The sequence below is a fragment of the Schistosoma haematobium genome, chromosome 4 (genome assembly GCF_000699445.3).
Source record: "Schistosoma haematobium chromosome 4, whole genome shotgun sequence".
In the NCBI taxonomy this organism is placed as follows: Eukaryota; Metazoa; Platyhelminthes; class Trematoda; order Strigeidida; family Schistosomatidae; genus Schistosoma; species Schistosoma haematobium.
The window spans coordinates 29,386,501-29,405,370 of NC_067199.1; positions in this window are offsets into that span (position 1 = coordinate 29,386,501).

Genomic DNA, 18,870 nt, shown 5'->3' on the forward strand with positions numbered 1-18,870 from the left:
GGTGTCTATTTTTTAAATGCTTACGTATTTTTACATTACGTCTATGCATGACAGTTGTAAAGGTGTATTATATATCACGAACTGTTTAATAATATTAAAATTAGTATTTGCCTGATAAATGTAGGCTTATTAGCAATCTAAGAAACCGAAAAAAAAATAAAACACAACGGGAAATGTGTTTCTACAAATAGTCTAAGTATGTTTGTTTTTTTCATAGCAAGGCACAAATCCAAATATGATTTATTGTAGACTAATTATTCATTTTATCTTAAAACAAATTCAAATTTCTTATAGAACTAATCTTTCTTAGTTGTTTTTCTAGTTTTAGAAAATTTACGAATCATAATTAAATTACTGTAGTTATTTCTATCTTTAAATGTAATTAGTTGACTTGGCTAGAATACTGATATTTACAATTACAATAATAAATCTATTCTCTCTTGATTCAACCCTGATATTTTAGTTATTTTGTAGTTTATATATATATATATATAACTCCGCTTATAGTTCTTCTGGAATGGATGCCAGTCCCAAGCCCGAGTAAAAGAGAAGTGTTGACATAGGGTCGACAACCTATTACTATATATATATGCATATATGTAAGTAAATTTCTAATGTTCAGTTATTATTTATTAGGATATATTCATCGTTCGTCTGAGCAACATCAAGAGCTTGTGAATTAAGATAATATCGAGGCATACGCACAGTATGCACATATGCCAATAAAAGACTGATCAATTGCAATCTTAAACCTCAATAGGAAAATACAAGCCAAACAATACCAAATGATTACATAACTTGTTTTAAAGAAAATAACAAATTATGTTAAAATAAAACAAAACTATATGATTTATGTAGTAGAAACTGATAGAATAAACACAACTTTTATCAAAGGCTGTCTATGTAGAATACTATTTTAATCTCAACTTTATATCTCCTATATAGGTATCATTATATCAAGGTTTAACTTGATAATTTCAAATAAATTGAGCATTGAATAGAATGTTATAAATAAATTATATATCTCAATGAGTAGAAAAAAATAGATTTGTTGATTTTTCATGACCTAGTGTAAACCACTTCTTCAACGTAAACAAGTAACCAAATCCTTACACTGTTTCAAGAAATGTCAAAAAATTTAATTTTCTAAATTCATTGGGATATTACAATTATTTTACTTCTATTTATAGCTCCTGGATGTTTGGAAAAAAACGATAATAACACTTATTAGTATAGTACATTTTATAGCAACTTACGTGCAATTGAGTTTGTTCTCATTTAACTCGGTTAAGCCGTTGAGGATTATATGGTGACCGTTACGAGGGTGATTGGTCAACGAAGCACAGACACTACAATTCTACAAATGATTACTTTTAACAGAACTATACTAGTAATTGTAACTGTATTTGAATAATTGAAATCTGCAATCATATTGTTTAATGAAACGCCTATAATTAAGTTGAAAGGTCAATATTTATGACAACCATATTTAAAAACAATAGACTTTTTCACTTTTTTAAGATTAAAACAATTCAATTTGGTCTCATATTTAATTTCACTGTTCAAATATAATTGAGATCATGAACCAATTGACGTTAGACCACCGTTGAAAATCTGGAAGTACTGGATGGCCGTTTCGTTCTATTGTGGGACTCCTCAGCAGTGCTCATCCATGATCCCGCTCGCGATATTCGAACCCAGAGCCTTCAGTTTCGCGCGCGAACGCTTAACCTATAGACCACTGAGCCAGCAATATGACAAAACGACCGTTCAGTGCTCCCATGTCTAACATCAATAGGTTCATGATCTCAATCAAAAAACTAAGTAATCTCCACAACCGTATACTGATAGTTCAAATATAGTTCAAATTGCAATTCTGATTTATTTTTTGCTTCTCAAGCATGAATAATTTCTTGATGACAACTATTTGTATACTAAACGGAAGGTGATTTGTTACTTAACAATAATGAGATGTTCAATAACCTGGGAGAAATGGTCTTGTTTAAAACATATGCATGTTTTCTTGTCTTGTTTTATAAGCCTTTTTATATAAATTAAGTGATCCGCTACATTGTGATTATTTTTTTGTAAGACCAAGAATATTTCGTCTCATCAAATAGAAGTGCAACAGTTACTCTTTATAAAGTAACGGGTAATTTGTAAACAACAGTCTATCAAACAGTTAATTCAGTATGCTGAAGTTTATGAAAGTTTAAACTAACAATAAATATATCAACATAGCCAAAGTTATTTATGAATCAACAGTACATGTTAATATGGCAACTTGTCTGTTAGTAAAAATGTACACTTCAGGTTATATAAATCATCTTAATAAGGTCAACTGAAAACAAATATGAACTATGAATACCTAAATATAAGTAATCTAATAATATTACTAAAGTAGATTTGTTAACCAGTGAAAGAATGTCTAATGAAAATGATACCTATCAAATGTATGCCATAGTTAACTACGGATTTACATTACAGACTTAATTTTGTTTATATGATACTATAATGATAAAATGTCAAAAAGTGTTAAAACAAGATTGTAATATATATTCGTTTAAGTATTTTCAACATTTGATGTAAACATTTTATCGTCTATAGCATAAAGATAATCTATTTCACTACACTATAATAAATCAATGTTACACATTAAAAAAAGGAACAACCTTCATTTAGTGTACAATATTGATGGAAACCAAGATAAATTACAAATGTGATATAAAAAAGAAAACATGTGAATCTCGATTGGTGTTTTCATGTTTATTAATGAAATACCATTTTTTTTTATCACCCAGTTACTATTCTATTCATTTCATGTTAGATTTCTTGTACTTACTTGTGATTGCCTCAGAGAAACATCTCGTATGTATTTAAAATTATTGAATTTTTTTTATTAAACTTCAGTATAACACTATAGAAATATTCATTTTGGTTATTGACTTCCAACTAACATTTATGATATTGTGTCAGAATATTTGTTTTTTTTTTAAGAGAGAACGTTAATAAAAAAGATAGGTTTTGTGCACATTATAGCAATTTCAATGGTTAAGATCATGAGTCAGTTGTAGCTAGATCACCGTGGAAAACTTGTAAGCACTGGACGGCCGTTTCGTCCCATTGTGGGGCTCCTCGGCAGTGAGCATCCACGACCTCGCCTCTTGCGAGATTGGAACCCAGGACCTACTGGTTAAGTGGTTAAGTGCCCGCGCGTGAAATCAGTAGGTCCTGGGTTTGAACCTCTCAGGGGTCGAGGTCGTGGGTGCGCACTGCTGAGGAGTCACAAAATAAAGTGAAGAGGCCGTCCAGTGCTTCGAGGTTTTCCATAGTGGTCTAGCTTCAATTGACTCATGATCTTAACCAATGAGAAAAAGATAGGATAATAAAAACGAATTCTGCCAAGATGGAGAAATCCTGTATACTACCAAATACGTTTATATATATTTTGTTCATTTCCCACCAATTTTACTATATCCTATACGGTTTTCTTGAAGCTTACTTAGAAATTTACACTCAATCAGATATTAATAAATATGGTATATTTTACCTTTCAAATTACTAGTTTTACTTCTATTTACTTAATAATGACTTTCGTGTTAGTGATGATCGCATTATTTTCGAATTAAACATATCTTTAATAACAAAGTTGTTTATGGTAATGCTCCACGAATATGTCCTTGAATTCACATATAATCGTAATATATAGACCTATGAACTAATAAATAAGATCTGCTTAGTTCAAAGAAGTCTCATCAATATATTCATTAATTTGAATCTATACTCTATATGCTAAAAAGATATTTACAATTAAATAAGAAAGATTAGTTCAGAGAAGAGTTCTCTTTTCGACGAACTCATTTTCAAAGCTGTACAAACGCAAATATATATACTTATTTTACGGGATGATAGTAATTATAATAATACTGATAATAAATTTCTGTTAGAAATGGTAACAGTGAGGTAAAATAAACAAAGGTATTGAAAAATTTTTTTAAAACAAGGAAAGTTTAATAATCATTTGATTGTTAAAGACTCAATTATTCATCAATAGATAGATAGAGAAATTATTATGGGGAAACGATGGCTCAGCATGATAAGATAAAATGTTAAAATTGAGATTGAATGTAATCACAATGATCGTAGAAACAGAAATAAATTAGTTGAGAGTAAAAGATTTAAGGGGAAGATGGGAGGTAAAGCAGATGGCTGTTAAGAAAGAAGAGTATGAAGAAAGGAAGAAAATAAGAAAAATCTACAAGACATTAAGACTATAGTAGAAGAAGAGGTTGTACCAACCTCTTTTGCACCCACAATTCTGGTTTTTCCAGACGTATGGCTATTGCTTTGGTAATGCAAAGAAGATGCAATCTAATTGTCTTGATTGAGTGATATATGTTCAAAAGGTGTTCGATTATTTAACTTCTTATTGAGCCGTTTCCTCTTCTTTTCAGCCACGCCGGGTGACGTTCTTGAATTCTTTTGGATAAAGTACGCATCGAACGACCTATATACCTATCTCCACATGGGGAGGTAAACTGGTAAATGCACATTGAGATGGCCAGATGCCATAATTTATCTGATATTATTGGTGAACAATGATCGGCTGGAGAATACTATTCGGAATGTTGCTGCAAAGAATGTTCTTTTCAAAGAATCAGAAATTCTTCTCTTTAAGATGGGTGTGGCTCTGTCACGTTTAAAGTCGATGTTCATGTATAATGTTTTCTTTTCTACTGTAATTATTCGTGTTTTCGGCGTTTTTGATTTTATGTTCTTATCAATGAGTATCGAATAATACTCGTTTTTGATAAGTGTCTTCTTCAAGGAGCCAGATTCTTCATCTATGAATTCGGGACTACAGATTCCTTGTATTCTTGTACAGAGTGTTTTTATTCAGTTTTTTTCAACCGTTGGGAACCCAGCTGTGAAAACGTAACAGTTGGCCACTCCATATGGGTCATTTCCACACCAAGAAAGTGAATATTTTGTTTGTTCTCAACTTCTAGTGTAAATTTTATTGATGGGTGACCATTATTAAATGTCTTTAAAAGACGACTCAAGTCATATTTGTTGGCACAAATGATAAAGATATCATCTGCGTACCTTTTATACAAGTGGGTTCCTATAATCACTTTTATTTTGGTTGTTTTCTAAACTGGCTATGAAGCAATCTGCTAGTAATGGACCAAGAGGGGATCCCATTGATATGTCATCCTTCTGTATATAAATTACGTTGTTGAATGTAAACTGTACATTGCAAGTGCAACGTAGTAGTAGTTCCTTCAAATAAACATCAGGTATTCCGATTTAATCTTATTATTGTTTACGTACATGCAGATAAAATTAATGGTCTCTATGAGTGGAGCATTAGTGAACGATGATTCGACATCCAGAGATAGCATAATTTTATTATTTTCATTCACTTCCTTTATGTGCTCAATAAATTCAAAAGTATCGCATACAAAGTGTCTACAAATGCGTTTTCTAACGAGAGCACAACTACTCCATGTAAATTTCATCAAGAGATCATTTTAATCTAACTATTTTTTAAACACATTGTAAACAGTATATAAGTTAATTACTGTTTAACAGAATACTATATGTGATAAGCAAATGCAGTGATCGTGAACTGATCATTGATAAGTCTAAAAACTAGATTCTAAATAGTGTTGACTTCTAAGCAAAGGGAAAATATCGTGTAAACGTTTGTCTACATTAAGATTACACTATCTGTCAATTCTAATGGAATTACTGTCAAAAGACATCAATACAATTGAGATTTAGATGGTGGTTGGAGGTAGTCAACAGGAAACCCTGGACCCGGGTTTCGTGCTACTTGGCACTCGTCAGCAAGGTGTACCTGTAACCTTGAGGGAACTGATGCTCCCTGGCGGATTCGATCTCGTGTCACCCAGCTTCACAGTCAGAGACGTTACCACTGAGCTATCCGAGCCGTTGACTACCTCCAACCACCATCTAAATCTCAATACATAGTGCCCGCAGTGTCGAGTCACCTAGACTGTTGGCCACATTGCAGCATGATCGATAGCATTCGATCTGCACTAATAAGGACTAGACAAGCATGACATTGATCACCACCCAGTGATCAATCAATTGTGATTACATCAATACAATTTTAAGAATATAAACATTAATTGTCTTTTATTATAGTATGGAAAACTTTGAACTGTCAGTTTACATATTAATCTACTTGTCTTCATTTGATCAGCATAAAAAGTTTCATCTATCTTATGAACTACTTCATCGCAACTCAAAATTATAAAATATCCACATATAAAATCGACACTACATCTTATATACTTTATATATAGGAACAGTTATTTGAAATCCTTTCAAAAACTTTTTATCAGACGAATAGTAAGTTCTCTTTCTTTTGAAAGAGAAAGGGAGAAGGAAATACAAAAAATATGACTGAAACAATGTATAACAGTTTTTTAACAATCATCAATGTTAATGAATATGAACAAATAAGTTTCTATGAAATCTCAGTTTACTAATCAAGAATAAAGACGTTTACACTAAAGTTAGTTAGTCAGTTGTTTTTTATCTTTATTTTTTATTTTATCACCATGTTATTTAACTACATTTATTCATTTCTCAGAAAAATCAAATAAACTAGTCAGTTGTATAGTTTGTTATTATGCTTAAATGACTGTTATAAATCTAATGAGAATACAATTGTCTCCTATTAATCACGAGATTCATTATAGTCACACATAAGAAGTTGAAATTATCTTGTTTATAATACAATGTCAGTTTAGTCTCGAATATCTAGTACTATGTAGTAGAAGCTAATAATAATAAGAAGAAGAACAAGAAGAAGAAAAAGAAGAAATAGAAGAATAGACCTGGAGTTTATTTTTTTTAAACAAAAATATGTCTGTATTTTATGTGACAAAGTGATGCTTCTATTCAACTTTCATCATCTGATTTTTTAGTGCAAAAAATATTCTAGTTCCAGTTTCAAAAGTTTTAATCATAGAAACTTGGTAGATTATACAAATTATAGTGACTCTCCTACAATCATTTTCGATTATGATTCATTTTTATTAAGCAGTTTTATTTACTTAACAGACATGGTTATTCGAATAGTAACAATTCGTCTATTTCTTTGTATTATTATGATCACTATCATGGCTGTATAAACGTGTATACTTGATCACATGTGAGAGCCTACACATATAACTCCCTCTAACTAAAATGTTAATCACTTAAATATCGTTCGACGAGTCATTCTCTTTCTCATGTATAAATGTACTCGAATCTTATTATTAACCTTTCCCTTGCCTTGCTGAGCCTTGAATTTCTTTGACTGTAAATTTGCTTTTGTATTCATTCGCACACACACATTCGCCTCCCTGCTTCAAATTCCAACGATGTGCTTGTAACTTGATTATTTGTGCTATGTTCACGAATAAACTGTAATCTCCGCTTCTTATTGCCTCCTGATTTAAAATACCGTTGATATTTATATAATAATGGTTATCGAGGTGATGGATTAACGAAGTTAAGCCACTAAAAAATTGTATTTATACATTTTTAATTACACAATATAGACTTTGTTCATTCTTTAATTCTGGTGTATGAAAATTGAAAGGTGTCAACAACTTGATTTCAAATAATTAACAGAATGTTATAAATTATATTTAGAATTTTAATCACAATGTGTATGTAAGCTGCAATTCATGCTAAAATGCAACATTTTAGCCAACTATGAACCTGTCCAATATTGAAATGTTTTCTGAATGTAATATTCTTCTTAGTTTGTATTGCTACATTGTCTGACTTTATGTCTTTTCTGTGTATCATAAGTTTATAAAAAACTAGCTTGAATTTTTAGGAATATGATGTATCTATATAGTTGTGATATAAATAGATGAATTTTATTATCCGATTGATCGCTAGGCATCTTAATAGAGTTGAAAGCAGATCATTAATCACAGAAAAAGTATACAAGAGATATCTCTTATTTAGTTTATTATTATATGACAGTTTTCTTAAGAACATTACATTTTATATGTAGGAAATAATAAAATGTAAGTTATATTGTGAATGTTTTTATTTTCAGAGTGAATATATCTATTTTGATAACTGAATATTTGTAACATAATTCAGAAATTACATATATGAAAACTGTTGGAATGTCATATTTAAATTATACAGAACACATATACTCCATTGACATGGTAAAACAAAACGAAAAAAAACATGACCGGATGGTAGTGATTCGACGTTGTTTCATAAATGATCAATGTTGAATAAATGATTTATGATATCTACTTCTATAATATTTGTAATCTTTTCAAAAGCGTGAGAAAACATAAATAAACCAAATAGTTTCATTCTATTTTTATATAGAAATATAAATAACTATTCAACAAAACCAAACATAATTATTACAATAAAACAGAACTAGTTTACAATTAGTGAATTATTTGGGGGGGGGTGGAGAATACCCGAATGATTATGAAAATAATACAACAGTCATGAACTAGTAGAACTACCTTCATGTAATCTTTCTTGTCAATCATTGATTCTTTCATGATATTATACCAATAAATATGATTAGAAAAAAGGAAAAAGAGATAAGGCGATGGAATAAGAAATTGATTTACGAATAAATTAGATTGTGAATAATTAAAGATCTATTGCATATAAACGTGAATTTTCATTTTAAATTATAATTACTTTATTGAAAGTGAATACAAAAATAAAAACCAGCTAAATAAAGTTTTACAGTTTTATGACATTGTAAATGTTTATCGGTAACAATTTGATGCCCAAAAATATCCATCTGTAAAAATCAAAAACCCAAATGTTGAATGGTATTCATAAAATTACATAATGATATACATAAAAAAATTAGTCACCATAATGAAAGTGATTACAATTGTTATCAGTAAACATGATAGGTTGAATATTTTATAGGGGGGATTCTATTTTAAAGTGTCATAATACACAGAAAATATGACAGATTTTCTATAATGGATCCATAGCATTTTTTTTTATTATTTCGAGGATAAATTCATCTGTATTCCATATGACAACAACCATTACCTTTTAGTGTTTTCATTAATTTTTAGCTAAAAATATAAATTACTGGAAAAATACACAATAACAATAGATCTTATAATATTAAGGAGTTGGGTAAATAATCCAGATGAAATGTATGACTATTTAGAGATGATCATTTAGAGTGTGTCTATATAATGTTTACTGAATAACATACTGATTATATAAGCATATAAGCACGCATATATATATATATATATATATATATATATATATATATATAAGACATTAACGAAAAAAGAAATAGTTCCAGACATTTGAGTGACTTAACATTTATAGGCCAAGATAATTTAAAGTTGTCACTTTAAATTTTTAATGAAAAGATTGAAATAAATGCATTTTAGTCCTGGCAAGATTATTATAATAACCTTTTTTCGTTGTTAAAATTTCTTTATGAAAATATGATATTTCATTTCAAGTATTCCGTTCAAACTAGTGACAAATGAAAGTTTGATTAGTTTTATTATTCATTGAAAACAAATTACAAAACTTATTTTATTCAATCCTCATCTGTTGACATTTCCACTTTTCACAACCACCGTTTAATCTTGACAAACTCCATCGTCCACTGTTGCATACTTCGTGTAAATATAATATACGATAGTTTGCTTTTGTTGTTCGAATTCGGCAAATCCAATTAATAACACGACGGTCACATGTAACTCGATTATTTCAAAATTACTAATCTATAAGTTTTAACAGTTGAATTCATGAATCGATATAAACTAGACCAACATTGAAAAACTGAAAACAGTATGGAAATCCTCGGCAGTGTGTAGTCACGGTCCCATATTCACGATTGCGATCCAGGAGCTTCGATCTCAACGTTGACGATTAACCTCTAGATCACTGAGCCGACAAGCATCTAACAGTGTTGATGTCTAACTTTAATCAATCCATGATCTTGCGCAACACTTCATCCATTGCCTGAGATATACACCTATTTCTATCCGACACGGATTATATTCCGCTGGTCACAGCTCCTCACTAGAATTTCAGGAAATTCATGTTGAATCTATTCACTAGTGAGCACATGATTATTTTCAGAATTGCGTTTTAACGTATATATTGTACGTTGCTTGATTGTATGGTAAGTTATTACGACTAGTGTTTCGGGAGTTGTAATTAAAGTTACCTTATATTCATACTCAATATTACAAAATATACAAACCTGCGTACTCGGAAAATTAAATTTTAATGAAATCAGCTACTTTAATTTGATACTAGTTTTATTCATGAACGGATTATATTATAGTTATATAATATACCCTTGTGGACCAGGGTAATTTTACATTGGTTTTCAGGAGAACCAGACACCGTACAGGCTTTAGTGCTACAATCTGAATAGTACAGCTCAATCCTGTGGCGCAACCACACAGGTACCAAGCACCGTGGTGGACTATTCGCACCATTCATATACACATTCACATCACATGTATAGTTATTCCGATCAATGATCGCGTGAATCAATTATGCACAGCACGAACCGGTTATATACATAAAGAGATATATCAACAGATGGATAACAGTAAACCACGTTTAAAAACTAGTTTAAATAATGCTTTTAAAAATTCACATTATTGCAAAACGTTTATTTTACGGTAAAGAGAAATACTTCAACCACTTATGTACTAAACAGAATAAAATGCTTCATTAATTTCTAAAACTTTAAAGGCACATCCGAATGACTTTTAAATCCCCAAAAACGATTATTTGTCATAGTGAAATGAATCATCCTTTGCTCTTAACAAATAATCTGTACGATGTACAAATATATGAAATATAAGTGTTTTACTTTCAGAATAAAAAGTAGAACATTAAGCTACATATCACTCAGAGGTAGTAACCAGCGAATATCTACGCTTCCTCACTGAATAGACAAATTTAGTGGTGACTTCTTAATAACTGCCAATTTAAAAACGTTTTGAATATTTCCACTATTGAATGATCCATTATACTAATTCCTATTCTACTTCACAATTGTTTATACATACAACCATTATTTCACAGTTAATAGTTATATAATACATTTTACAGTTCATTCTTTAACTTCAATAGATATCTGACTCAAACATCAAGTACTACATATAAAAAGAACAAACAGTCAAATCATCATGAGAAATTGATGCATCGATAAATCTGTTTTGTTTTTTTGTTTGCTTAGTGTTCTACCAAAATAACAATCATAATCATTAAAAATAGATACTTCCAAAATCACTTTACATCCATTATAAAATCCAACATGATTCATTTTTAATTTAATAGCGTAATCATTAATCAATTAAGAATTATCTTTTAAATGTTACCTTTTTAACCTTTGTAACCGACTACTTTAGTATAAAGCAAAATATTTAGTTATAATTTATATGAAAGTACAACGAACTGCTTTAAAATGAGAAAAATATTTTATTAAACTATTACATGACAATCTTTATATGCTTTTCATGACTTTTTTTTATGTATAATAATCTTCTAAGTTTTGCTCATATCATATGTTTATGACTGAAGGAAAAACAACAACAATATTTTATTTCAGTAGTTGAAATCATGAATCAATTGAAGCTAGACCACCATGGCAAACGTGGAAGCACTGAACGGCCGTTTCATCCTATTTTGATACTCCTCAGTAATGGGCATCCACGATTCCACCTCTCGAGATCCGAACCTACGACCTATCGGTCTTGTTCACGAGCGCTTAACCATTAGACCATTGAGCTGGCATCCAACGGTGTTAATGTCTAACTTTAACTAATCCACAAAATTGAGGGACACATCCACCATTGTCTTCAGCGAGCTGATTTCAACTATAGAAATTACTAAAATCTCCACAAAACTCATTCTGATAATAATCATCTGCTCACTAGTGACGGACTTCAATAGGCATTTCCTGGAGTTTTAGTGAGAAGCACTGACGAGTGGAGTCCAACTTGGTCTAGTGTGAGATATCAGCACACTGAAGACATTGGTTTAAGGTGGCGCAATTTCGTGGATTGGTCGAAGTTAAACATTACATTGTTGGATGCTGGCTCAGTGGTCCTGCGTTCGAATCTCACGGGTGGCGGGATCGTGGGTACGCACTACTGAGGAGTCCCACAATAGGACGAAAAGACCGTCCAGTGCTTCCAGTTTTTCCATGGTGGTCTAGTTTCAATTGACTCATGATTTCAACTATTGAAATTACTAAAGTCTCCACAAAACCTTTTCTAATAATATTTTATTTATTATGAATAGAAACTGTTGAAGTCGTAAATAAACAGAATTTTAATTACATTTTGCATAATTTGAAATTTCATATGTTTATAAGTGACAATGTCATAAGTAAATGGTTAGATTCTAGTTTATGTTAATGTCAATGATTCTGAATACTTAGAATGAATCATAGATCGTAAATTAAAACAAACAAACAAACGAAAGCATAATATTCTTTTTATTGAAAGAGAATTCAAATAAACTTTAATGACATATTTGTTTTTATCAGAAGGGGTTTTGTTTTTAAAATTTTTTTCACTTTAATGTCTATATCCATTTTTTGTATATAAGAATCGTTTTTTAAATCTTACCGTTAAATTTATATATAAGTTGAAATCTAGAGTACAATAGTTATAAAATAACAAGTGAATAGTCGGTTAATACAATCAGTAAAATACAAATAAACATCACTTTATAGGTGGCTTGCTTGAATATCTGGGCTACCTGTTCCTTCCATCTAATTATTTCAACAAGTTATCTGTCTTTTTTTTGTTTCAACAGATCATTATGTCAGATAATTGCACAACCTGTTCAAGTGCGTTTGTGAAACGTTCACGACCTTTTGCTGTACAAGTTTGGATCGAACACAGTCAGAGACATTGTGGTTGCTGGCAATATACATGGAAAAGAATGTATTTTATTCAGATGTTGATTCCTGAAATGCTTACATCTATTTAGCGATTACTTAATATTTATTGCCAGGATTGATCAAGAAATAGGAGAATGAAAATTGTTGAAATACTTTGTTCTGAGAATTTTGTATTGTATAAAACATATAATATTGAATGAAGCCAATAATAATAATCTAAAATCATTTTAAATTCTAAAACATCAATTTCAGTTGATCTGTAGCTTCTGCTTCAAGGTATAAACGATCGTACAAAAAACAAAAGTTACAAGTTTAATAGGTTGATCTTCCAAAACAACTGAAGGAAGATTGCAATAGAACACAATAATAACTCATCCTTTTAAAGTAGAATCAATTCATCTACAGTTATTCATTATTAGAAGCCAGATAATATTCATCGTTTGACTAAACTAATCTGTGAATATTTTGAGTCTTCTGAAACGTTGTTTTCTCACTTAGAAAAAGGTTGATGCGCGTAATTAACAATGGCTTGGTATCTTGAATGTTTTCCTAAACTCATTATTATCGAATTGGAATAGTGTAGTAATGTTTCGGTTTAATCAGACAAGTTAAGCTCATAACAGACTGCAATCCAAGATCAACATGACTGACAACTGTGATTTAACTCAAAACTAGGCTCATAAATCTATACAATCACACTGGAGTTCTTGCTTTGATTTGTTTATATAAACCGAAACAATTCACAATAATTTTCACAACCAAGACTTCAACATTTTCAGTAATACTTGAGAAACAGCACTTTCTTTAGACTTATGTACCTGAAAGTATTCACCATTAATGTCAAACAATAAATGATCCATTCAAGCGCATTATTATCAGACTTATATATTCATATAATTGCCCAGGACAGAGTTCGATGGAGAATCCTGGTGAGCGGTCTATGCTCCGTCACGAGGGGTAACAGTAATAATTAACATAAATTGGTTAAAAATTCGAGGCAGAGTTTTTTTTACTCAAAGGTATTGAGAATGTAATTGTAGCTAACAGAAATGAATTTGTTTTAAAAATCATATCAGAACTACACATCATCAGATTTTATTCTATCAAAGCATTTGAACAAGCTTGGAGTGACACAATTACGAAATCTAGAACTTACACAAAATGTATCGTCAATTATTTTTATGTTTTTTTCAATTGAAGCTACAATAGATAAAATACACAATTTCATTGTGTAGTTATGCCGAGTATGAGAAACATATCGGTACTACGAAGTTCGAAACAAGTGTAGACAATCAACTGATGAGAGAACAGATTAGGATATGGTTGTTTACCAGGATAACATAATTGTAACAAAATGTAATCGATAAAATAGATCTAATTCTATTAACTGTAACCAGTTACCTATGATGAGTCGAAAATTTTTTTGTTTTCACAAGATATAGGATTACAGTCTCCCTATATTTTGAATATAAAGTTATAAATAGCATTAAACTATATGGGCCAATGGATTTTTGAACAGTAGAGTTTTATTCAAGTAATTTTTCTCAGTTATCAAACATCATTGTTCATATTTTTTTTAGTATTTCATTTGTGTAATAAAGTTATGATTAACTTATTTACTGATTCTGATAAGGAATGTAATACATCTTTTTTTGTTCTTCAGTAAAAAAAACATTGTATACAAGACTTACATTCCTTCATATATAGGTAGGTAAATATTGATAGTGTAAAACTGAATTTAAAGTTTAAATACATGATCATCTCAAAGATATTGTCAAGAATGCCGCATTACTATCGTTCACATATTGTTAATTATATAGTTTTTTCTCGTATATAAATATATATATATATATATATATATATTACTGTATTTCTTATGACATGAATTTCATTCAATTGAATATTGAAAAACATAATCCACAATAGAAATTTCTACTAGTATGGGGGTTGTGGAGATTATTACGTTTTTGATTGAGATCATGAACCGATTGATTGATTAACATGTGCTCACTAGTGACTAGCTTCTAGTGAGAAGCCGTGATCAGTGGAGCTAATCCATATCGGGTAGAGACAGGTATCTACCTCAGTACAATGGAAGTTGGTAGCGCAATTTCGTGGATTGGTTGATGTTAGACACTATCACCACTGGATGCTGACTCAGTGGTCCAGTTGGTTAAGCGTTCATGCGCGAGACCGAAGGCCCTGGGTTCGAATCCCGCGAGCGGGATCGTGGATGCGCACTGCTGAGGAGTCCCACAATAAGACGAAACGTCCGTCCAGTGCTTTCAGGTTTCCAAAGGTGGTGGTCTAACATCAATAGATTCATGATCTCAATCAAAAATAGAAATTTTTAATGGTCTGCCTAAATTTATAACTGTTACATAATGTGTTAGTCAATTAAAAATTATATAGACTATATTTACACTTATAACATTCTCAAGTTATTATATATATATACATGTTGACACTGATTTTGACATTGATGAATATGGGAATTTTCCTAGTACAAAATACCTGACTAGGTTTTTATTGATTCAAGTATTTTTTTTATTTACAATTTATATATACAGTATATCAGAAGGGGTACAGTATAAACTAAGTATTATGCAATAAAATCTACTTCATTATGAAGTAGTAACCTTTTATTTTTGTTTTCTGTAGTACTATATTATGAAAATTAGCATATAGAGATGAATAATTAACTTGATCATTTCTTGTCTAAAATTTCAATTGACGCCAAAGTATTTGTTAAATTTTATGAAAATCATAATATAATGGGTATTTTTTTTATTGTAAAGAAGAAAACTTCACTATGTCTATATTTACTTTTTTTATTATAAACATATTATAAAACGTTCTACAATAAGTGTAAGGTTATACTCCTATATCATTTTGTTGAAATAATTATCTTTAATGAATTGCTTAATTGTAACACTTTATACATAGGTCCCAGTAAAATAATTGAATAGTCTATAGTGTATATGACTAGGATTAGTATTTTGAAGTTATTAATTTAAAATGACCAATTTTGATGAATGTCAATCGTTTAATTGTTTTATGCTTTATTAATTATTATTTAACTTTAGTTTCTCATCAAACAAGAGAAAACTTTCAGTATAAATATCAAGACTGTCTAGATAAATCTATAAGAATATTAATAAATATAATGAAAGTAGTGTTAATATTTATAACTTTGACTTTATTATGTGTGGATTGGTTGGATACCGGTTCAGTGGTCTAGTGGTTAAGCGCTCTCGCGAGAGACTGATAGGTCCTGAGTTCAAATCTCACGAGGGGCAGGATCGTGGATTCGCACTGCTGAGGAGTCCTATACTAGCACGAAACGGCCGTCCAGTGCTTCCAGATTTTCCATGGTGGTCTAGCTTCTATTGACTCATGATTTCAACGATGGAAATTTATTAAGTGTAGCAGAACAAATGAATGTTTCTGAATGTATCTGTCTCTTCTAAATAGTTTTTTTATATATTAATAGTGTTCTTTTACAAAAAAACGTTGATCATTCAACTTCAAATGATTGAATTTCCAGCGGTGTAGTGACTATGCTGTTTACAGAACTTTCCAGATTGTATGATGTTAATTCTTACGTGTTTTTGAGATATTTTTCACCACCGACTTGAAGGAACACGGAGATCTAAAAAGCTCTTAATAGTCTATGTTTAAGATTTTAATTCATCGGTGGTGCTTAACAGATATAAATACCATTTTTGTACCTTTTAACAACTACCCGATGAAAGGATTTCCTGTAGTTCTATTGGTAAATTATCAACTACCATATAAAATGCACAGCAAAGTGGTAACTTACCGATACATATGGGCGCAAATCATCTTATTACTTATTTAAACCTTTTACCTCTGTCCTGAATAGCCCTTTCCAGTTGTTTTCAGTTGTTACTTATTCTCGTGATACCTGCTTCCAATTTCCGGCGTAATATGTTCCCTATTCTTCCTCTTTTCCGTTTCCCTTCAAAATTCTAAGTTAGCTTTTGCTTCATGATACAGTCTGATGATTTCCATGATATATGTCCTATACACTCCGAGAGTCTGTTCCTAAATTTATCCTCGGGCGGAAGCTGGTTTGTTTTTTCTCATAGTAGGTTGTTGCTGATAACATTCGGCTGACGGACATTGAGTATCTTAAGTAGACAACTATTTATAAATACGTGTACTTTTTTGATGAGGGTTGTGGTAGTTTTTCAAGTTTTAGCTCCATACAGTAGAACTGTCTTACGTTCATATTGAAGAATCGAACTTTGATGTTGGTTGACAGTAGTTTTGAGTTGCATATGTTCTTCAATTGTAGGGATGCTGCCCTTACTTTTTCAATAATTGCCCTCACGTCTGCATCACATCACACTTGTTCTTCAATGGTGCTGCGAAGGTACGTGAAAGTTTCCACCTATTCCAGAGTTTCGCCACCAAGTGTGATTGGGTTAATGTTTTCTTTGTTGTATTTGAGGATCATCCTATTTCCTTTGTGTACGTTGAGGCCTACTGATGCAGAGGCTGTTGCTACAGTGGTCGTTTTCATGTGTATGGGATAGAAGGTCCAGGTGATCTGCGAAGTCCAAATCGTCCAGTTGCATCCAACCTATCTTATAGTGATTTGAAATCAAATTTTCAAAATGGAGCATTATTATTATTACTTTAGACTACGTCATAAAGTACCGCTTAAATTTATGCTAAATCGATTATTTATATAAACTTTAATAGTCGTAGATTTGGTAAATAAAATTCAACATGAAAGTTTTTGTCAGCTTTTGTTTAAAACATTGAGCTTTTATGAATTTTAATTAGTTGTGATACATATTGAGCATGTGAATTATGTTCTTCATTTCCATTTATTTTGTTACCTAACTGCAAATAAAAATGCAGATAGTTTAAATTCTCTTTAACTACGATGCCACAGTTCATAATTAAAATAAATTTCGATGGTCTTCAACTGAGTTTCACTGTTTTGATTTAGCAATTGACTGATTTCAGTGGACTCACATTTAGCAACATCTATCATAAGATGATAATTCACTTGTACCTCAATTATGGAAACGTGACCCTAGAAATATATGACATATGTATTGTTATAAAGAAAAATGTCATAGAAAATAAACTCTAACAGGTATTTTGATATAAAAACCTCCATTCACTATAACTTGCTGTATTATTTGATGGTTCATTTATATAGAGAAATGACCTCTTTTAAAGACCATACTTTACAAAATTAAATACTTCAACATATTTTAGCCAGTCGCAGTTATTTATTTCCAGATTTGAAAGTCACTAAGAGAGCTTCCAAAAATAATCACCTCTGTTAGTTTCGATGCAATTACTATGACTACATGAATGAGAGATTGTAGTGATAGTTAAAAAATTACTATCATTGTAAATTGTTTAAAAAACGGCAATTGAATAAAAACAATTCTATTGTGCATTACATTAACATTATCTATTAAGACCATTAGCACATCGCTTGTTTTGACATCGGCGCTGACATCCTCCTAAATTTTTGGTGATAGATCTCTAGAAACCAAAACTCCTTCCAAAATAATTGGTTCTTGCTAGGTCATTACATATTGTCATAACACATTGTATACTCGGTTCGCATTCTCGTTAAAAGATTCATAGAATATTTATAGATGAAGTTGTCATATACCCGTAGAAACAACTCGTAATTAAATCATTTATTTCTAGATTTCATTCTTTTCGTTAGCATTACATTTTATATGCCAGGATTTTTTTGCTAATAGTACCAGTATTTTCACTTTATCGCCTTTCACATTGACCTTCATCACCAAGGCTGATGCGAAGTGTGTTAATTTAGACCCAATTATTTTTCAATGGTTGAAATCATGAGTCAATAGAAGCTAGACCACCATGGAAAACCTGGAAGCACTGGACGGCCGTTTCGTTCTGGTATGGGA